At 47.7% G+C, this 23,411-nt stretch overlaps 1 protein-coding gene across 42 annotated transcripts in view; it reads left to right on the top strand.

The window, feature by feature from the left end:
* FBRSL1 (fibrosin like 1) overlaps nucleotides 1-23,411 on the top strand; it is a 419,446-nt gene that overhangs the window by 144,506 nt on the left and 251,529 nt on the right. The window lies entirely within an intron of this gene.

Raw genomic sequence — 23,411 nt, 5'->3', positions numbered from 1 at the left:
TCTCCTGTAAAATGAGGCACTCAGCAGCTTTCTCACATCCGAAAGGCTGTGCCCTGGAGGATTTCTAAAATACATGGATTGTTTTTAAGAGGAAGCAGAGAAACTTAGATAACCCAAATGAGCAACATTGAAATTGTAGAGCTCTGGTTAGAAAGTGGGAATGCGGGGGGCTGAAAAAATACATTTCCATTGTGAGAACCTTCTGTCGTGCTCCTTGCATTTGGATTTCTGGTCATACTCAGTAGGCTCAATAGCGGAGCAGCACGTCTCAGCATCCCCTGTCTACAGGTGCCTTTACGCTGTCCAGAAGGGCGGGCTTCAAGTGATAGGAAATAAGCATGGGGAAGAAGTGCCTGTTGCCATAATTACATGTCTTGTGTACTAATTATATTTACAGAATGCAGTATCTGATGTAATATCAGATATTTGCAGAGACTCAGGATGTCGGAGTGGTTGTGCGCTCCAGTTGGCACAAGTGCCTGTGTGTTCTGCAGAGCCCATAACAAAACTTTGGACCACGTCAGTTTGCCTATCTGGGATATGTAAATAATTGCAACATAAAGTACCGGTGAGGCTGTACTCTGGAATAACCAGACTTTGCTTTGTTGGCAGTTGTTTTGGTTCTTTTTCCCCCGTTTTTAACCTGAAATGCTCTGTTTTTCCTGTAATATGGGAGGCGATGTTTTTGTGAGTTGTCTCACTCTGTGCATGTTAGTGTATGCTTGCAGCTGACGAAAGGCGGCATCTAAAAGTATCAGTAAGAGAAACGAGCAGTTAAGGGCTGATAGTTCTGTGCGTTGGTCATATCCCAAAATGTGGGTTTTATGAGATCACTGTGAGCTAAAACGGTGTTGTTTAAATGTAGATGATAGCCTATCCGTGGCAAGGTTTTACTGGGGCAGCATCTGTGCTGGGGCTCTGGTTCCTGTCCAGGCACAGATTAAGTCTGAGATAGTGAAGATTAGCTTTCTGATGTGATGACAGCTTGTTGGGTTTGTGTGTTACTTAGGTGCTCCAGTGGAGAGGTACTCAGAGTCATGATGTAAACCATGGCTGCTCCTCGGTGAGATGGCACGGTAATTAAATAGGGCAGAGTTAAAAAGGATCAGGCTGTTTTTGGGAATACTGGAGTGAGGCATGGGGTGGCTGTGTGATTTCCATGGGGTCATGCAGGAACCCTACTACAGAGCTGGTAAGTGAAAGATCAACCACTGCAGAAACACAGCTCTAAACTATTCCAGTTATCAAATATAATCGAATGAACAAATAAGCTACCCGGCAACCGAGATACTTAATGAGCACTGGATTAGATTCTTCTTAATTGTGTTCAGGCGCTCGTGGGCTGTATTTTCACATCTGAGACAATACTCTTTGTTTTTTCCTTCTTAGTGAAAGCTCAACATTTGTTTTGTTCCAGCCAATTTCAGAGCTCAGAGGGTGATGCCAAATTACCACGTGCCTCACAGCAAAACAAAGAGGTGCCTGCATTGCCTTTCTCGGGAAGAATGTGGAAATATCCCAGGTTCCTTCCAGCCACACTCCATCCGGAAGTTTAATGCTCTGTTAGTGTCACCACACCAGTATCTCTTAGCAGCACGGGCTGGGGCTGGCGAGGAGCCAGAGGTGCTGCAGTGCAGGAGCCATTGGGGGCAGCAGTCGGCTCAGTGCCCCGTGGGAGCACACTGCTGGGGGGCTGAGAGCTGTCCGTGCCGGTCCTCCCCCCACTGCGTGGCTTTGCAGAGCGCCTGGGGCTGCAGGCTGGCTGGTTGCTGGGTAAGATGATCAAGGCTCCTGTAGGGCATCCGCAGGAGGATGTGCAGAACTCAGAGGTTTTGCTTTTTACCCTCAAGTTTCATTTTGAATCTGAGCTCCATTTCAGATGGTGCTGAAAGTGAAACTCAGCTTACTCGTCTGGGCTGGAACAGTTGCCAAAAGAACATATCTCAGGTCTTGAATACCTCACATGCAAAGCAGTGGGGTAAAGAAGGTAGATGATAGATTGTTCTCCTGGGTTTTGAGAATCATCTGAGTAGTGGTGCTCCAGCAACGTGGCTTGGATGTCCCACTGCTGCTGTCTGGATGTTTTGACTCAGAACTGTGAGAAGGGGACATCAGCTTAGTATTTCCTTCATGACATTCTGCCTTACTGATGAGGAGGTAAACCCCTGCAAAAAAAAAAAAAAAAAAGAACAGGCAAACTTGAAGCTACCACACACAGCTGGTGTTTCTAATAAGACACAGATGTGTATTGGGATCTCTCCCATCTCCTGCACTGTTTAAATGTAGATAAATAGAACTTAATCAGCTATAAATAACAGCGTGTCGTGCCTGTGGATCACTGGCTTTCCCTGGGACTCCCACCAGACTTGGGTTAAGCTTAATTACTTCAGCCTGCTACAAGCAGCAGTGCGATCAGCTGCTGGGACTGCATGGGGGAAGGGGGAGGGAGCATGGAGGAGCAAGCCAGCATCCATAGTGATGTGATGGCCGGGCGTCCAGCGTGATGTTTTGAGACCAATGGGGTTGTTTTATTCCCTGGTTTGTGTTCAGGGTGCTGAGGATTCCCAGTTGTATTGGTATGAGTAAAGTACTTTTTCCGTAGTGATGTATGTGTTCTGTAATGGTTTTGGTTGTCACTACTCACAGTGAGCACTGGTGAGGAAGATATTACCTAGTCTTTTCTCGCTGTTATGCAAGAGCAGAAGCTAGTGATAAAACATAAGTGGGTGTTGTCATTGGCATGGCCATTTCCCGGCTGGAGTAGACTGGAGCTCTCGGAGATGTACAGAGGACTGAGTGTACAGCAACTGGCCCTGCCCCGTGTCCCTGCTGCTGTCCCTGTGTCATCAAGAGCAGGCGTTGGGTGCAGTGAATGCCTGTTTGCCTTTCCCCCCCCCCCTTCTCTTGCAAGCTGTGCTGCCCTCCTGTTATCACAGTTGCTGGGTGTGTGCGGGGCAGGGCCAGTGCCCAGGGCTGGGTTGGAACTGGGGCTGGGGCTGGCACAGGGCTCTGGCTGCAGCACTGCGGTCCCCATGCATGTGATACCCGCTCTGAGGGCTGGGCTCAGGAGATGGGGAGCATTTATTTGTAAGCCGTCTGTACAGATGTTTTCGTTGTGGTTTGCGGTGCATTGGTGCCACTTAGTGGGGGGAGAATTGAATTGACAGCTTGAACAGTGCAGGGGAAAATGAGGAGAGGCGGACTGTGGCTTCCAGCCCCCCACTCCTGCCAGTAGTTCTGCAGTCTGGCTGCCAGACCACCCTGTGCCAGGCACACAGCAGCCACAGGGATGGGACATGGCTGTCAGCAGAGCTCCGCGGGGACCACGGCCCTGGCGGCACCGAGCTGTGCTGCGAGCACTGCTGAGTATGGGGCCAAATTGGCTGGCTTTCTTGATAGAAAACATTAATCCAACCATGCCTTGTGCTGGGCAAGGCTTTGGGGGCCTTAAAAACTGTTTGATCTCTGTGTTATGAATTCTGCTGTTGTAGATGTAGTGGGAAGGATCGTAGAGTGAGATGGTGTCAGCTCTGATCCCAGCTAATCTATATGGAATATTAGCAGCATTTTGGGGAAGAAAGAAAAAAAGTCCTGAGCTGTGGTATTGGAACGCAACCCATCTGCCCAAAATAAATGCTAATGGTTAGGTAATGGCACCTGGGAAGAGACACGGGTGTCTGCTGCTTGCTGAATGCAACTGGCAGAAGGCGCTGGCCGTCCCAGCAGTGTGGTGTTCGCTTGGCAGGGATTGATAGTTGAGCATCATGCTTTGTTATAACAACATGGGATGTATGCATTAGAGAGAGGCAGCTGGGGCTGGGATGACAAAGCGGCCATCAGCCGTCGATCGCCAGGTAAGGCAAAGCCTCACTGCAAGGCACTCCAGACACCTCACAGCACCCTCACATTGCACATGTAGCTGTGCAGCTTCGGGCAGGAGCTCTGCTCTGTCAGGGTGAACATCCCATGGCTGGTGTCTGTGATTTTGCCTCTGGTAGGAAGGGATGCTTGGGATGGCCTTACCAGCTGCTTGCTTTGCTCATGGGCTGCTCCCCTCATTGAGTTCCTTCTCAGTGTTCCTTGTGGGCATGCTGAACATGAGCCTGGTTTTGCAGCTGCTCCGTGTGGAGAGCTGCTCCTAATTCTGGTGGAATTTCTAGTTATGGAACAGTCACGCTTTCAGTTGTTAAGAAAACGTACCCCAGACAAGGAAGGGGCTTACTAGCTTTACCTATCCCTGCTCTATCTTTCATCCAGGGAGTCCCATTTTCCTCAGCAGGAAAAGCAGCACGTGGCGCACACCAGTGGGGCCCAGCCGTTCAGGCATGCCCTGCAGCCCCACGCAGGCCGGTTTGCATGCTCCTGACTCACACAGCACAGAGCTGGCAGCTGGCACATGCACGTGTCCCGGTGTCAGCCCACGTGCAGCCCTGCCCGTGGTGCCCTTGGTGGCAGTGCAACTCGTGTCCCCTGCCTGGGGCTTGGACCCTTCTGACTGCTGCGCTCTCACCAGAGGGCACTGCGCAGCGTGTTGCAGCCTAATAAATAACCCCTTAACCTGCTTAGCTGCTTTATGCTCAGTGGCATGTTTTACAATGTTACCTGGAGTCCTTGGATGCTGGTTCCCATGACAACCTGATATAGCATTTTTATTCTTTATTACTCTCAGTGTTTTATTGCTGCCTTGTTCAAATGTGCTGTCATCTTTATTTTGCCTTGGTGTGTGTGTGCCTGTGTGTGAGTCACAGATCTGCTTCTAAAAATTATATTATTAAACAGTTTAGTGAATTTGGAGAAAGGGTGACAGTCTGTCACTGTTGATTTAATACTACATGGAGAAGCATGGCACGAATGGAAAGAAACTAGAAAGCAAAAATAAACCAGGAACTGAAATGGGGGTCAGTACAGCCAGCCGAAGGTGTTTGGTGGAGCACTGGGGGCAGGGCTGCCTCTTCAGGCTGGATTTCCTGTATTCAAGGAGTGGAGAAGCATCATTTGGAAAGGTGTGAATTGTTTGGGACAGCATGCAGAATTTTACAGCCTGCAGTGGGATCCTTCACTGTGTCTTGTGCCCGCAGTGGGGAGAACTCTGCAGCCTTTCCAAAGGGCACTAAACCAGAAGCTTGGAAGCTCTGGAGCATGCGTGTCCTTCCAGAAGAGTCTGAAAGATTCTTCTTTTTTTTTTTTTTTTTTTCCCCCAGTGTAATTCTTTGCTTATTCCTCTATTTTGTGGTGATGTTTAGTGGCAGGGCAGGTTTGGCCGAGGTGCTTGGTCAGGGAAATTTCTTCCAAATGCTCAAAGTCTCCACGTTCATCTCCAGAACCCAAAGCTCCCAAAACAAACACACGCCCGCCTGTAACTGGAATTCTGCCCTTGCCTGGGAGTTGTGGTGAAAAGGAAGAGGGGAAGAGTTGGAAGTTAGAGAATAAACGTAATAGCGCACGTATGAGCTCTTAATGGAGAGTACAGATGGGAAATGCAGGAAGAGACTACTTTAGCTAAATCATGGGCTCCTTAATGACCTGAAATTCAAAAACAGCATAAAGGAACTGGAGAATAGGTTGACGTATTCCCAACAAGTGGCTTAAATGGCAAACAGAGTTGTTTTGGCCATGCTGGCAGGCAGGTGAGCAGGAGCCTTTGGGCATCTCATGAAGCCTCGCTGCCCCTGAGAGCTTTCCTTGCACCCCTCTGCCCAGGGACCCCCCCTGTAAAATATTCTTGTTTTCTTTCTTTACTTGAAAGTTAAGTTTTCTGTTTTCATCCTTTGCATCTCACTAACATTGCAAGCATCTCTAATTGAATTATTGCTGTTCTGTGTGAAGTGCTGATGTACGGGGCTGGGAAGGACCACGGTCCCTTGGTGACTTTTCATACCTGCCTTCCAGTCCGGGTGCTTGAAGACTTATTAAAAAGAAAAAAAAGAAAAAAGACAAATGAATACCAAGTTCTTCAGAAGGGAAATGGAGACTGTAAGTGGTGTCTGGGGTGACATCAACGTTTGGATCCCCCCTCTTCCAGTCTGAAATCAGGCTTAGGAAGGAGATGAAATAGCGTCCAGGAGTTTTCATGACAGGAAGAGTCTTCAGACATCAGAGGACTCCTTAATTATAGGCAGAGTGATTTATTCAGTGGTCGGCATCTGTATCTCATTAAAATATGAAATCCTTCACTGTTTCTCCTTTAAGTATGAAGGAATCCCTGTTTTATCTTTTTTGGCTTAGCAGAGCCGTATTTTATGTCGGATCGCCGCGGCGTACCTTCGAGTGAGCTGAGTTATGTGCGGATTATTTAATGCTGAAACTGTTGAGTAAATGTAATTCACCTGTGTCGCTTCCACAAGAACCTCTCCTCCTTCTGCAGTGAGGCAGGTTGGAATTAAATTGCAGGATTAATTTCAAATTATTTGGGGAATGGGCGTAATCAGTGGAAGTGAGCTGTTCTGCTTCTTCCTGCTGAGCCCTGATCAACAAGTGAGCCTCGTCCTGAAGCAGACCAGCTCCTGGTAAAGCCGATGCAGGAGGAGAATCTCCCAGTGGCTTCACTAGGAGCAGACTGCTTTGAAGTAACTTCATTGTGGTGCGGAAACAGTGTTTTGGTTGCAAGAGATTGAGCATGGATGTATGTGTGAACGAATGCACGTGCAGCCTGGTAGAGAAGCGTGAAGCTGCGCGAGGTTCAGGCAAGACCGTCAGAGGTGAAAGCAGAGGCCTGTCCTACATCATGCCTTTGTTTTCCCCCCACCCTGCCGAAAGTAAGCCTCTGGGCATGTAGTGGGACCAATAAGGAGGGTTTTCAGATCAATTCTGGCAAGTTATGATGACCCTTTCAGGCTGTGTCCTCATTTTTTCCATCATCTCATTGTAACTTCTTGGATTTTGAGGAGAGTCTGCGCACAAGCAGAATTTTACCATGAATTAGAAGCCATTAAGTGTTTTCAGCGTCCTTACATCAGTTAGGCTTAGCACAGGGGCTTCTTACTCTGCCTGTTTCCAAAATGCATTAAGGCTCTCAGATGTAAATCAGGGGCATCAAAGTGCTTTTTGCATGGGGTTACTGGCTGGTCTGTAGTGCAAATTGCTCTGAATTCTCTCTATGCGTTCAGTGCCAAACATAAATTACATTTTAAAAACAATATTTTGCTTGGCCAGTGTGTTTTAATCCAACCATATTCAGCAGCTGTGAGGTTAAACTCTGGCTTGCCAGTTGGCTTCAGGGCTTGCAAGAGAAGCAGCAGCAACAGGTTTCTCAGCCCTGCCTGTGATGAAGAGGAAGAGGAGCAGCGCAGAGGTCCCCAGCTGAGCCATGCACGCACTGGGCCGTGCAGCCACACATCGATGCTTTGGGGATGTTGTGATCTGCCCAGAAATACTGCAAAGAGGGCAGAAAGCTGGGACCAATATTTGTAAGGAGCTGGAAAGAGGGCTGACTGCCAGTCGGTGGTGTTACAGTTGGCCCCCAGCTTTGTTCCTTGCTTGTCTTGGCTAGCTGCGAGACAAATCTGTTTGTTCTGCCGTTGTTCATGGAACCTGGCTGGCTGCAGTGAGCAGTGCTGAGCCAGAGGAGCCTTCATCCCAGGAGTCATCAGTGAGCAGGGACAAGGCTGGGGGGGAACAACTGGGGCCTCTGGGTTCCCAGTGCTCTTCCCTAAGCATTTCATGAATGAGGAACAGCCACGGACTGAAGCCTTCTGCTGGCTGGGGCTGCCCGTATGGGGTTGGGGGGAACCAGCGAGAACTTGGGACGAGCTGTGGGGAGTTTTGGGGGAGCAGCTGTGGGATGCAGCAGGAAGGATAATGGGCTGGGGGCTGAGCCTCCTGCAGGCAGCACGGAGCTCAGCCTGAGTCTCGCTCTTTATCTGTGGAGCAGAAATCATGGCAATGCCCAGCCCAGCAGAGCGCTGCGAGGATAAATCCACTGAGGGCTCTGAAGTGCTCAGATAAATACCTGCGAGAGCACAGGGAGGCACTGGTGCTTGTATGAGGGATAAGTGCTTTATTAGTAATGACCCGGAAAGGACAGAGCTACTTGCAGGTATAGTAAGCACAAGCAAGTGCCTCCTGTAGTTGACAGGCTCTTGGTATAAATCATTTGTGGAATAAATGACACCGGAGAATTCATGCTTCCTGGAGGAGAGGGAAAGAAGTCTCTGCTGAGCTTAATAAAAATGAAAATTTGGTAATGGATAGGATGAGTCTAGAGGGGGTCACAGCGTGCTTGACAGGAGCTCTAAGGTCACAGATTAAGTAGGTGCCCAAGTCAGCTGCAGCAATATGCAGGAGATTACTGAAGGAAAATGCATCCTGGGAGTCTTCCCCCCCACTCCAGAACAACAAGGTGTGGGGTGGCTGGAACTGTGGTTTTGCACAGTAGAATTGAAGGGAATTAGAAAAGAAAAGAAAAGAAAAAAAAAAAAAAAGAAGAAAAAACCCTCAAGCAGTATTTGACATAAAGGAGCAAGGAATGCATCGAGCCATGGCATCAGTGCCGGCAGCATGCTTTTTGCACAGCGGGTCTCAGGAAGAGAGCAATGGAGGCAGCACACAGAGCTCAGCAGCATTCACCCTGCAGGTGTGCTGCTCTGCCTGCTCTCTGTGCAGCAGTGGCTGCTCTATGCAGCCGGAGCTCTGCATGCAGCACAGTCTGCCTAGCTTGCTCCCCACCACCCTCGTGCACTGTGTGCAGAGTGCACACTTGGCTCATGAGTCGTGGGGTCACGAGCTGTTAGCTGCCGTGTTCCTTGGCTGTGTTACCGCATCCATAAGGCACTTGCTGTCCTGGTGATGTTACAGCGAAGCCCAGGGCCTTGCAATTCAAAGAGGCAAGTGTCACCATTACCTTGAAAACATGGTCATAGAAGGAATTAATTTGCTAAGAGCTTCCTGTTAAATCCTTACATGCTATCCTGCTGCTGGGCCATCTTGCCAGCAGCGTGGTGGTAGCGTGGTTTTTAACTTCTCTGTGTACAAGCAGGATGACTTAACCTCTTTATCCTCTTTATCCCTAAACAAAAGGAAAAGCTGATGATGCGAGCAGATGTTCTGTAAATTGGTAGCTGGCTTGTGGTGCAGTAGGGAATTAGCATGGTCTCTGAAAGCTCCATGTGCATGCCTTGGTGCTTCCCTACTGCATGGACCTCGTGTTGTGCGGGGCGCGTCCCTTTTCCAAAGAGAGGATCCAGAACAAGAGAACATCATGAAAGGAGCAGCTGGGGAATGGTGCCCAGCAGTGAGCAGCTCAGGAGGGAGAGAGGAGCAGCATAGGGAGGGTGAACCTGGGAGGAAGCTGTTGGCAGGAGGTGGAGGTGGGCACATGGAAGGCAGCGGTGCCTGAACAGGGGTGGCACATCCGGGCTTTGGGTATGGCCCACGTGTGGGGATCCACATCTGGGCAGGCGTTGGGGCTGGGGAGCTCCTCCTCATGAGCCGGGGCTCTCCCAGCCTCCTAAAGCCAAAGACATTGCTCCAGTTTAGCTCCGTCATTCTCTGAGTACACATAGTTAAACTGGTGTGAGCCGTTGGCATCAACGCTCAAATTGGTCTAACAGTGGCTGATAGGGAGGAAATCCATTGGAACTGGTGGATGTGAGAGTGTCTGTGTGAGGGATCGCACCAACTGAACGCCGAGTGGAGGTGCTCGGGCAGTTGTGTTAGTGCAGTGCTTGAATGCAAACCACCAGGGAGAGCTGCGGGAAATGATGTTTTTTCATTGGAGCAGTGTGTAAAGCTACTGAAATTAATAAAATCCTGAGGTTTGATTTGCAGCAGGAGGCTGTGCTGTCACCTAGCAGGGACATGATAGCGCTGGGGAAAAGAGGGATCTTTATTTTTCAAAGGAAAGAATCAGGGAAGTGCATAATTTGTGTATTTTATGCTTCTGTATCCTAAAATTTTTCAGAAGGGCTTTCCCAAAGATGCACATCTAAGATGCAGAGGGGCTCAGCTCTGGATGGCAGTCGCTTGTCCCGTTGTGTGAGGTCATCCGAAATGGAAAACTAAGGACAGTATTTTTGCATGCCCGAGTGCTTGGCGTCCCTCAGGGCGGCTCTCACTCCAAACTGGAGCTGCTTCCTCTACTTCCCCTGCTTCCTACACGTGAGCTCTGCCCTTCCCCCACTCACCGGTGCCACCACACTTCCCTAACTACAATTAAAATGTTGACACCTGGCTTGGCTCTGCAGATTAGGATTTGATTTTCTGTAATTATATGTTATCGCTCACATTCAGTAGCAATTTTGCCTTCTGTACAGTATGATAACACTTATTAATTCAATAAAAGAAATCAATTCACAGGCAATTTCAATATGTAACACCTTGGTAACTGAGTACTAACCAATCAGATTACACATCTGACATTGTGCCTTGTCATTTAATCAGTAATGGGTGATTGCAAAAGCAGATATATGTCAGATGTTAATTAAGAATAACACAGTTTGGGACCATAATGCTAGCACTGCCTGTTTTGTTATGATGCTGTGCTGAATACGGCTAATATTTGACTTGCACTTAAGTATTATTTACAGTAACTGGAACGATAAGGATATTTACTCTGTGTCTGTGTTCCGACAGATGTATTAAATGTTCTTTTCAGTCCGTGGGACACGCTGAGTGTTAATGGACGGCCGCACAGCCGGCTGTGGGACGCGGAGCTGTGCAGAGCACTCTGCCTTATCTCCCACAAAGTGAGATAGTATTGCTTTCTCACGGCTTTTTTTTTTAATCCCCCCCAAAGTGTTTTATTTGGTATCTGCCAATCAGCTCTTTCCTTCAGCTTTTGTGGTGGTGGTGAGGGAGAAAAGCCCATGTGCACTGCCTCTGGGTTTGCCCAAAGGCTCCATCTCTGGTGCCTGGGCTGCAGATCCCCAAATTTTCTAGTTGAGGTGATGCACTAATGGCTGATACAGCAACACAGAGCTGCAAAACCATTTGCTGTGACATCTCAGTGAGGATGGAGGAGCTCACTGTTTTGCCTGAGGGATGTCATTGATTGCAGGTGGAGATGGGAACAGTCCAGGTTTCCTCAAAAATACTCCTCCTTCTCCCACCTCTATTTTACTAATAGAGAAACTAATGCTGTCTGTCTGTTTTTCTCTTAAATGTTATGTAGAAATACTGCCATCTGTTTTTTTCTGCATTGGCTTCCCAGAAGAAAAAGGTGCTTCAAAAATAATGTCCTTCAGTGTAATTTTGTGTGTCGTGATTTCATGCTCAGTATTTCAGGGTGGCTGCTTGGCTTGGCTTGGCTTGGCTTCTCCTCTCCTCTCCTGCTATCCCTCTGTATAATGGAACCAGCCTGCGTAAAGCAGAGCTCTGAGCTCTGGCAGCTTGGATCCGTGGGTGTGAATATTGGCTTGTTACCTCAGTGTGGCCCACTTGAACTTCTAAGGGAGGAGAGTGTTTGTTTTCAGAAGTGCATGCCAGTAGTGAAGCAACCTAGATGTTGCAATAACTGATGAGTGCATCTGGAGAGAGGCCAAGTCCTGGAAACAGTTTTTGAGCTGTGTCTTGTTAGGCTCATGCTTAGGAAGGATCCTGTCTCTCCCGGTGGTCAGCTTGTGCCATTCTGTGCATTTCTGTAATGAAAAGACAATTATGACTTCAACTCTCGTTTAAAAAAGGATAATTTAAACATTCTTTTCTGATGAGAATTTTCACCTCCAATTTGAATCTTACTGCAAGTTTTCCCAGTGTCTTTCAGGGGTGAAGAAAGGTTTCTGTTAGCTGCTGGTTCTGTTAGCTGGCATTCTGTTGCAGGTCCTGTCAGTGCAGGGAAATCCAGGATGATTAGTGAAGAGTTCCCTAATTGTCTTTGTGCAAAGTGAAAGTGATGGATCGATCCATTTATCAAAATACCTGCAGACCCCATCCAAAGTGGTGGAATGGTGATACATACTGGGGGCAGAGATAAGGTGCTGTCTTATCCAAAATGTGGTCAGGCTGCAGTTTTGCCCGTGATATGGCAGGCTTTTGTCTGCCCTTTAAAAGGGGACTTAGAGTGAATTTCTGCCTGTTTGTGTACGCTGAGGGAGAAGCAGAGCACGGACTGCAGGGGTGGATCAAGCTGGGACAGAGCAGTGGTTTTTAAACAGCAGTGGTGGCAGAAGCAGCGGGAGTTTTATGAATGTGGAAATAACCCCATGTCACACAGGGATTATGCGTTTAATGTGTTTATGCCTTTATCAAGGATGGAATGGCTTTGTTGCTTAGCTATATGGCATTAACTTGCTACTATCTAAGAAATGATACCCACTGGTAAGTTCTGACTTAGGTATTTATCCCGTGCTCCTTATCTGGTGTAAGCTAATACTGATCCTTTTCCCACCAAACCAGAACATGGATGAGTTTCCTCTGGCAAAAAAACTGATACCACAGCTCATCCTTTAGCTCCTGGGCTCCCAGGTTTAACAGTGGCGCATTGACCTCTTCCCATTGAAGGGATAACGTGAGCATCGCTGTCGGCAGAGATGCGTGATGGCAGGGCAGTCATACCCCATGCTGGAGATTACTGCGCTTTGGGCAGCTGCAGATAAACGGAGCCTCACAAACTGATCATAATGACGTTAAGTATAGCTGGCTTCTATTTCAGAAGGAAATAAGTGGGGTGGGGAGGAGGCTCCCTGTGTCCGGGGAGCTCTGTCCTGTGTCGGGCGTACTGACTTAAGTAACACGCGTCATCACTTGGAAGGCAAGTCGAATTCTGACCTGTAATGAGCTCTGCACTTCAACAAATAACGTTTCAAGACTTCAGCATTCTCAAATAGATTTGAAAGGATACAGTATAGATCTTAAAATGCATGGTCGATTTAGTTTAAGCTCAGATATTAAAGATGGATAAAAGCAGGAATAAGCTCTCACTTTCAAGGTCATTATTTCTCCATTTTAGGTCATTTGATCTGTTTGCCAATGTATTGCCGGCTATAAGAGCTGAGTAGATGCTTATCCATGGAAACAGTTTGCCTTACTCTGCTTGGTGTTGCTGGTGATTGGCATAGTAAAACCTGGCTTCCCCCACATGGTAAGGGCACAGAGACACTTAATGGCAAAACTGGAACCTCTCCCTTCTGTTGAACAATGCAGTTTGTCAAAGAATACTGTAAACTTTTACCACACTAGTTCATACTATTCCTGTCTGTGCCATACCAGGGCTCTGTATCCTGCCTTTGCTGCCAGCACCTTCCTCCATTTCACTTCTCCTTCCTCCCTGTCCTGCCCTGTAGTAATGTGGCATCACTGCAATGCCAGTACGTTGCTCAGGAGGTAAGGGGATTGAAGGAGGCCCAGGGAAAGATGCCCGGGGATGAGGAGTGCTGTGGCACTTGGTAGTAAGCAGGCTGCACAGCAGGTCACTGGCCGTGAAGCTCCTACTGCAGAATTTGCTGCCTGCTTAAGTCCTACTTCAAGCTTTAAAATAAGGTTTTCAGTGGTCTTAACTGGTGTGTAAAGCTCTGCACGCAGCAGTGGTTACGCCTGAGTGCTCCAGGTCGTTCTGCTCAGAGCAGATAATGCTAAGGGGCTGACGGATGTCCACCACTGCTCCCCCCAGGAGGATCGTAGGGCATTTAGGGGCCACAGCGGTGAAGCAGGGATGTGTGTCTGCCCCGGTGCCGCCAGCTGCCTGCCTCTGTGCTTTGCATTCCTGTGGTGTGTTGGGAACAAAGCAGCCCGGGTCTAGAGCCGGTTTGAAAACTGATCTGCAGTGAAATGGGAATTTACAAATGTGGCGTGTTCTTCTCAAAAATAAAATTGGGCTCTACCCATATTACTATTAAAGTATAAAGCTTTAATTATGCCCTAAATCCACTGCTTTAGCTGGGGGGCTCACATGATTAGCAAGGAAAAAAAAAGGCATCTGGAGAGGCTGTGTGGTGCCGTGTTTTCCCATATGTGAAATTTTATACAGTACAAATTATTAAACACCGAACCTCCGGAGGAACATTGTAATGAAAAATTTAGCAGTCCCCCATCAGGCTGCTACTAATTTGCCTTCTGACTAGATCTGAGAGATGAGAGGGCTGTGCTGGGGGTGCTCCTTGATGAGCCGCTGGCAGGAGGAAAACAAGTCGTGTTGTGATGTGACGCAACAGCAGAAGCAGGCTGGTGGTTCTGCGGGCAGCTCCTCTGAGAGGCAGTTAGCCTAAAAGAAGTAAGAATAAATAAAAAAAATCACCATTTTCAATCAACGTCGGTGGGAGCACATCCTGTTCTTTCTCTCTTGCTTTCAGCCCCAAGCTCCCAAATTTCATCTCGCAACACTTCTTTGTAATAAAGATGTACGCTGGAGAGCAGAGAGAAGACCTGGAAGGGATGCTGTCTGGCTCGAGTTGAGCAGTCCTTTCTCATTTGTGCGTGTGGGCACACACACATCTGCTCACACACAGGCTGGCACCTTCCCCTTCTGCTGCTCACACCTCTTCCCCTGCTTGGGGGATGCTGCCCAGTGCCCAACCATGCCCACATGGAGCCGGAGCACTGTGCTGAGCATTGGCTGCAGTGCCCCCCAGGCAGCCCTGACCGTGGAAACCTGAGGGCTGCAGTGCCAGCTCATGGGTGCCCATCCCCAGTACCCAGGAGGGGGAACTTCCCCTGCCATCCTCACGCTTGTATCTGCCCCTGTAACGCAGGGCCTGCTTTCCCTGGATGCTTCAGAAGGAAGGGGCGATAGGCACAGAAACCCCTCTCCCCACCGAGTCAATCTAAAATCCAGATTTTACAGTTTGAGTCCAGGAAATCTCAGCGCTGGCAGATTGCTATTGGCCCCTGCCTGGCAGGGTGTTGATTAATAATTTGAACCTGCAAATCCTCTATCAACTATGTGAAATCTAAATTGTCCATCTGAGACCTGCTTCTTTCAAAACAATTCTGCTGTGGTTTCTGCTGCTCGCATAATTCTTTGTAAAATAGATAACCCTGTCAGTGGAAGAGCTGTGAGGCACACCTGGAAGGCAGCCCAGCTGCTGAGCATACAAATGTGCAGAGCAGGCTGTAGGCAGGGAGTTCGGTTCGCTGATAGTTCGGTGTGTTCCACGTCTTGGAGCTATACCAGAGGTATTTGTCTGCTGAAGAAGCTCCATTTTGCTGTTTATTTACTTATTTTTAAGCTGAATTTTCCAACATAGAGGATGGGAGATGGGAATCTCAGCACCTTTAGGAGCCAGGAGACCTCTGGGGCATGTCAGAAAATCTCAGCCATAGGACTTTCCTTTGGATAATAACGTGGTAGCAACAAAGGCTGTACAATTTAAATGTGTTGTAAATTCAACTAATATGTGTAAATTGATTGTAGGGGAAATAATATGTACAAAATGAGTCTTTTACCATATGCTTCAGCTCTCCCCGATACCTGATCTGAATGGTGTTTCGATGTGCTTTACCTATTGTGCTGCAAACTTTTTCAGACTCTGTCAAGTTGCACTAAAGCTTCTAAAATACAGATGGTGCTGAAATCCCCAGTGGAAAACAGACTTCTATTTCAAACTGCAGCTCTGTTTTTTTCTCTTCTAGTTCATAGCAGCTTTTGACAGATCAGAAGAAATATTCACAGCTTGATGCAGCTGGATTCTTCTTTGGCATGAGCAGAAACATCTGGCCCCAAAACAGTGCATTTTACCAAAGGGCCAAAATACATGCACATGCATCTGTTGTGCTAATGTATTTTCCTGTGAACTCAGATGTTAATTGCTTTGTTTTGCTGAGGCAATGGTGTTGGTTCAGTGCATAAGATTGTTTCCTTTAGCCCTCTGTTAATGGTTTCCTTTAGCGGTAATAGGAAACTGTCAGATATGTTGTGAATTGCATTAGGTAGAGCGTTTTGAGCAAGAGTATTTATAGTATGTGTGCAATGGTATCTTGACATGTGCTCTTATGTGGAATTTGAGTATCAAATGAGACAGCTATTAGCACAGAAGCTCTATGTGAGACCAGTTTTACATCTCCAGTGGACATGTTCAGTTTTTGCATTGTAATTTCAGAGGCTGTTCCATTCCCATTTCCTACTTCTCGTGCATAAGAGTACTGCTGCTCATCCACCAGTAACAGAACAGGCACATTGCAGAGCTAAGCAGTGACTGAGCTCCAGCCATACTTGTGCCTTGGTGAACTGTGGAGCTGTAGGCTTTGTTCCTTCATCCTGTTTGCACTTACAAAGAGCTGCAGTTCACTGAAGTCATAGAAGTCTGTTTGGTGGCTTTTGGTCTCCAGATTGAGCTTTCAGTTCCATTCCTCGCTGGTTATGGCAGTTTTGTTCTCCACTGCTGCCTGCAAAAGATACCCATGGCCATTTCCAAAATCTGTATCCGAGGTGCTCTGAAGCCCCCAGCCCTTGGGCAGTGCTCAGACTCTATGTCATGGGGCTCTGGACTTAGTTCCCTACAGAGCTGCTTCCCATTCCTCAGCTGTGACTCAACGTTCAGTGATTGTTAGCTAAAATAATCGCCACCTCTTTGCATTTACTCATGGCAGAACATTTCCAAAGGGCTTCACCTTAGCTGCTTTGGCTGTAATTATTCTGAGGTTTTTGTTTATTTTTCTCAGGATGTCAGACAGCAAACAGGATGTCCCATGGGCACTGAGAGGAAATTGCTTCTGAGCTTCTTTGTGGAGCCGGCTGTGCTTGCTCAGGCAGTTATAACGGTGCTTTCTCAAATCACAAAACTTGCAGTGGTGATGTGGGATCTGATGGCCTTACTGAAAGTTTCCTTGACAACACCGATATCTTGGCTGATCACTGCAGGTGACCGTAAGCAGATGGATTGCCACTGCAGTGCAGAGCCCCAGGGCCCTGCCATCCTGACCTCGGTGCTGGGAGCCTGCAGGAGCAGTCCTGCTGCTGCTGGGATTTGCGGAAGCAGACGCGGTTTTTTGGGAAGCTTTCCATTGCTTGGGGTGCCAATGGGTGGGCGGCTGCAGGAGGGAGACCTGTCAGGGAAAGGACATGTCCTGAGAAGCCTAGAAAGCAGGGGTTTGGGAGGGTGTGATGAGTAAAAGCAAATCATGGGTCTGGCTAGAACAAGGTAGATGAAGTTAAAGGAAAAATGTACTTATATTTGGGGGCCGAATTTGCTTTGCAAAATCTGAGCTATACCACAGCTCGTACCAACCAACCATCTGCACTCAAGAAGTGGTTCTTCTGCCTTGAACACTGGTGTTTACACCAGCTGCTGCTGTGCCAGAGCCGTGCTCCTACATTTTGGGGGGGCTCCAGAAATAACAGAGGGAGGAAATAAAGATCATTGCAGAGGCATGACTGTGGGCTGGTTGGTGGAATGGCTGACAGCATACAGTTTGAGGCATGTTCCCATATAGGTGAAAGACCTCCCTGCTACCTACGGCAATTTCAGCTGTGTCATGCAGCTTAGTCTCTGCCAGGGCTGGGCCCCACAGCCAGCAGGTCTCTAGCTGGCTTCCTTGCAGCCACAAAGTGCCCTGCTCAGATGGAGGAGCTCAGGGTGCTCCTGAGGGTAGCCCTTAGGGCACTCCTTGGGCAGCCTTTGCATTTATTTACTTACTTTGTTTCTTCTGCTTTTGTTTTTGTTTTTCACTTTAGCTTATTAGTTGCATCTGTGGCTTTATCTGGAAAGACGTGCATGCAGCTTATGCATGCCTACGATAGCATATGCTTTGTGTATTGGGTTTATAGGGATTGTAGTGATTTCTGAATTAATTCAAACAGCAAATTGTTCTTCTATCTGCACACAGTATGTCTTTTCTTTCTTTACCATGTATTATATGATGCACATCTGGCGGTGCTTTAATTGTGCTATTGTGGTGCCTTGGAGTCCCAGTAATGACTGTGAAACCCTACAGTACTGAAGAGAGGGTCCTTCACATGGGACACTTGGAGGCGTTTGGGTGAATCACTGAGAGGGACAGGGATGCTCGTTGCCCTGCCTTCAACTACAGAAGAGAATCTACAGTGTTTGGTGTTTGCAGATCGCAAACTGGCAAACAGTCCTCTTTCCCCCAGCTCAGCTCCCAGCTCTTCCCCAAGTAGCTCTGTTTGGCAGTGTCAGGTCTCTCATAGCTGCTGGCAGCTGCTGCTGTTCCTCATAGCACGGTGCTGCTTTGCTTCTGGATGTGCTCTTTGTCATGAGGGGTTTTTCAGGGAGTCCAAGCTGCTGCCTACAATTGCCTTCCCCTCCTCATCCTTATTTAATTTTAAAGAAATATTGTTAGCATCTGAATTTTATCAGCAGTGGCTTTGATAGTATATTTTCCACAAAAATATTGATGGAACTATTGAATAGCAGCAAGCTTTGTTTTAATCTTTTCATCTTCTGCAATAAACATTGATAGCTATCTATTGACACAGTGTTCTGAGATCTTACCCGATATGGTCCCCATTTAATATATGCTTTCTTGATATTTATATCATGCTAATTTTATCAGAATATCATCCAGTATGTGGGCATCAAGGATTAAATATATCATATTTTTCCAGTTCCCTTTTCAACTAGACTTACCAAAGAAATGAAACCAGACTTACTCAAATAGATTCATTTTCCAGAAAGCCTTGCTGTCTGAAATACGACTTCAATCAATTGAAGGAAGATTTGCATGTCTTCTCTCGTTCAACCCTGGTGTCAGGGTAACGTGCCCATAGCTGGCCATAGCTTCCCAGTCAATCCCAATTACTCCTTCTTCACTCTTTCCCCAACACTTGCCTCTTCCAGCAGCTGTTCCAGACCTGCTGACACGTGCCGTCCATGTGCACATGGACTCCCCTTCTTCTAGGGCTTGTGCAGCAGGCCTGTGCCTTGTTTTCAGATGAGTTTGTTCTTAGCAGACTCATTCCCCAGCATTTGCTGTCTTTTCAAGAGCAAAGCAAACTGCATTGAATGTTTTTGCCCATATGACATCATTAGTGACACATTTACCCCTTGGGGATTTACTCTCACTAAAATCACCTTTGAAGATTATCACCTCTTTTGTCTTTGATTCAGACTTGTTACTTTTGATGGATAGTATTACTAGCAGAGAAATACTGTGATATACAGAGACATTTTTCTTGGTTGAATTTCCTAACTTATTTTGAAACGTCTCCCGCAGCTTTGGACAATTTAATATGTATATTAAATCTACTTCTGCTTTGAACATCGCAGCTGTTGATATTAGCCTTTAATAGATGGTATCTGTATGCATAGATGGCAGCAATGTTAGAGCTGTCAGTTCTGATTGCCTCCTACATGGTGTTTAAAAGCATTGTGTAGACTCAGCCTAATGTAGTCTGTTGGCTCCAGCTGAACGCAGCTTGGGCCTTGCTCAGGTGATGCTTGGCTGATGGTACCCAGTTCCTGCCCCGGCAGCAATAGCACTCGCTGCATCTCCAGCACGAGCCCTCAGCTGATGCTTACTGTATCCCTTTCTTTCACATTGCCCCAGAAAAGTGCAAAATCAACTTCTTGTTGCTTGCAGGTTGGATGGCACTTTATAACTGAGAGCCATAAGTCCAAATCGCCTCATTGTGAAACTTGAAGCTGCAAATCTTATTTAGTAATTTGCTCTGAGGCTTTCATCTCTCCCCAAGAGTATTCATTGTGTGCTATTCCTTTGGACCTTTGGCTAAATTAAAGGACAGATAGGGCATCCAGCGTTCGGTAAGAGTTGCACCTGACGTATTAATTATTAGGTGCTGTTGTCTTGTCACTGGTGATTATGCACCCATCTCATGCGGACTGGTTCTTTAGTCACCAAGTAACACCTGTCTGTTTTGTGCCTAGGGGTGCCTACCCTTATGTATAGACCCAGCACAGGTGCCCACACGTGTGGTTTCTCAGCTCTTTCTACTGAGGGCCTGCAGGGAGGAGCAGCATCAGTGCGGTGGGCACATGTTGTGCTGGGCTGCCTGGTGCTGTGCCTGCTCAGCTCAGAGCCGTGCTGCCCTGCCAGCCTGCCCCATTGCTCCTGGGTCTCTGGGGTGAGCGCAGGCTGTGGCTGAGCCCGGTGCAGCACCTCGCTCCTCGCACACAGCTCACCGTAACCCCAGCAGGTCTGTGCCGGCACAGTTTATCACTGACGTATGTCAAACCCAGATTTTCCCAGCTGTCTCCTACCATCTGCCAAGTACGGCTGGGGGCACGCAGAGTGCAGTTTGCTATGCAGGCCTGATGGCAGCTGGAAAATCGAGCAGTTTTGCCCGCTGAAGCACCAGCTCTCTTTCAAAACAAGCAGGAGCTGTTGCTTTGTGGCACACCTGGCCGTCCTGGCAGCGTGGGGCAGCGGTGTGGCTCTGCTCCGTGGCCCAGGCTGCCTGACAGCCTGTGTGCTGGAGAGAACGTGTGCTGCTGTCCCAGTGTCTCAACTGGGTGCAGAACTGCTGGACCTGCTGCTCCTGAGGCGTCTGGGTGTGGGACACTGCTGGAAAGTGCTCCTCCAGCCCCCTGGGGCACTGGCATGCTCTCAGTCAAAAGGGTGAAATCCCGCAGTTGATCCTGGGTTGGGCATTTAGAAACGCAGAATGAGTGGGGGTCCCCTGCTGCCTGCCCAGGCACTGTGGGGAGTGTGGGGCTGCAGCCCTCACGTCCTGACCTGAGAACTGCTCTGTACTGTATGCAGGTTGGGCAGCAGCCCTAGAGGTGCTTCTCTCAGAGAGCCAAAGCTGAGCTTGTTGCAGATGTCGCTCTGGCAAACAGGAGCACCGTTTAGCAGCTCCTCCAAAAATTGCCAAGCCAAAGGACCAGGACCACACCACGCGGTATCAGTTTTCACTTGTTTTTAAAAACTGAAGCTGTCTCTCCTGTCAGCTGTCCGGACCAATGCACAGTGCAGTTATTCATGGGTAATTCATGTTACTCAAGTAGCGGAGAAACCAACATTGCCTTTGGTGGAGTACTTTGACTTTTCCCTGGCACTGTGTTTTGCTGTGGCGTCCTCCTGCCCGCCCTGCTGCTGCAGCTGACTGGCAGCCTGGAGGCAGAAAGCCTTTGCTAACAGGAACTTGCCCTCCTTGCATCCCAGAGAGAGAGGCTAAAATTAACCAGCAGGTTACAGGCTGGTGAGCTGCAGTACCAGCAGCGCAAATAACTTTTCCAGAGAAAATAGCTAAGCCAGCATTAGAAACCAGTTGTCCGTCTGCCAGTCAAATGTATAAACTCTAAGCTTCTAAAAATCGTGTAACGTTTTTACATCAATCCAGAAAGTTACATCAAAATAAGGAAGGAGAGAAGTCTTTCTGTGCCGTGACGATGGCTTTGTTTTGCTCTTTATCGTAGTAAGTAAAAATGGCCGTGCCGTATTGGCGGTGAGTTATGGCTGTGGTTGCTGATCACAGCATCCACAGCAGCACCACCCAATTAGAAAAACTGCTCTGATCTAACCTGATGTTACTGTCATTTTTTAAAATGAGCCCTACTTCAATCATAAAATCCTCAGACCATAACATTGCTTTCTACGCCATATGTCCTTATTTAGAGGAAAAAAATGATTGCACCCTTAATTCAAAGGGAACGTTTCCCTCTGAGCCAGAACTCAATAAAATGTATCAAAAAAATTGTGGAAAAGGGCAAGCAAAGAAAATCAAATTGCAGCGTGTGAAACGATTTAAGGAGGGACCTGGGGAATACATAATCTCCAAACTGCCAAGTTAGAGCAAGTATAAAATATACAAACAAGCCTGATATTTTTCCCAGTTGATCTCATTACGAGGTATGCTTGGGATAGATAAATTTTGTTAGAATGCATTAAGGCCGGATTTTCAAGGAAACAAGTCAGAAGTAATGTGTTTAGCTGAATCCACCTTGTTTTGATACATGGGTCTTTTCAGGTTTAAAGAAGTACATTTTTAAAGCCAAATGGTTTGTTTTGTTTCAGGCGTTAGAGCCGGAGGCAACACAGTGGCTATTTTTTTTTTCCCTTCTGGAAAACTGACGTTTATAATTTCAATGTGCTCTTTAATCACTGGGGCACAGCACTGTGCAGTATGTTTCACTGCCACTTATTGCTGCCTGCTTAAAATACACTGAGCTGGTCTTGAGCGCCATCCCTTAACAGACTGTTTCGTCCACAAATAGTACTTTTTCCAAGTCTCCAATATATCTTAATTAAATTGTCCATTTGTATTTATTAAGGCAGTTTACTGTCTCTCGCTGCAGAAAGCTGCTGCTGCTGATAGTCTACCAATAGAAACACAAGCTTATCTGGGATTTGATAATAAAATGCCAAGCATATGTTAGCAAAAAAAAAAAGTGTTCCTGAAACATGGTTTAAGCATCATTTTCTTGTTTGTTGGGAAGGGAACAGGCCTTGCAATTAGCTTTGATAAGTTTTTGGAACAGTTGCTCATAATGATTCTTGCAGCCTTAGGGAATCATATTCTTTGTTATTCTGAGATGCTATCTGCTGGAAAGTTTTCTTCCCCCGGCCGACCCTGTAGGAAGGAGCGCTCTGGCAGAGCGGGCGATAACGCCGCTGTGCGCTGATGAGATGCAGCATTAGTTGAGATGGATGAGCACGATAAGGTGGATTCAGCCCTATCCCCGCTGATCTGAAGGCTTGGACCTGAGCTCTGCAACTTGGATGCCTCTCAGCTGTACCTACTTATCTCCAGGCAGCTTATGCCAAAATAGATTTGCCTCAAAGTCAGTGAAATCTTGAATCTGATGGTTGTGTTGGGTCTTCCTCTCAGTACACGTAAAAGTTGATCTTCCAGAGCTCTTAAAGGAATTAAACTTTTTTCTCAAGTAGTTAATGCGTTCCTGGAAGGCCACGAATGGGTACGGAGCTGCGTGGACCTCCTTGTCCCCTTCTGACCTGCATGGCACACCTGTGCCCATGGGAACGCTCCCAGAGTGCAGCGCAGAGCTGGCGGTGCCCGGCCAAGGCAGGAGAGCGGAGGGGCGAACAGACCCAGGGGAGCCACCAGAACAGGCATTCCTGAGCCCAGTGCTTTGCTTACGTCTCTCCTCCGGGGCGTTGCCTCCTGGGTTGCCTTCAGAACAGCACGGAAATGGGTTGCTGGGAATTTCCCCCCCCCCGCTGTGCGTGTCCACGAGACCCATTTTGTAAAAAGCAGGTGTGCACCCAACCAGTGGGAGAGGTTTCAAATCCGACCGCTGTGACTTTAAGAGAGAGGAAAAACCGCTAAGGAAGGAAAATAAAAATCCCACAGCCTGTTGTAGCAGCTGTAGCTTCAGATCGTGTGGAAAATGAAGGCAGATGATTCAATTTGGCCTGTGCCCCGAGTACATTTCCAAATGCTTCTGTGTGTGCGCAAGATAATGAACAAATATATTGAGATGGCACAAGATCAGTCCAGGCTCGCCGCCGCGCAGGCCGGGGAGCTCCCAGCAGGAGCGAACTAGCTGTGCTGGGTTAATGGGGGTGAGGGTCGGGGAGCCCAGCACCTTTCAGAACAACTTAAGAAAAGAATTTGTCTCCTTTTGCCCCGGGCTCCCCGCAGCACTCCAGCAGAGCTTGTG

The sequence above is a fragment of the Gallus gallus genome, chromosome 15 (genome assembly GCF_016699485.2).
Source record: "Gallus gallus isolate bGalGal1 chromosome 15, bGalGal1.mat.broiler.GRCg7b, whole genome shotgun sequence".
Classification (NCBI taxonomy): Eukaryota; Metazoa; Chordata; class Aves; order Galliformes; family Phasianidae; genus Gallus; species Gallus gallus.
Note: the sequence above shows the minus strand (reverse complement) of the source record. Positions and strands in the feature narration are given on the sequence as shown.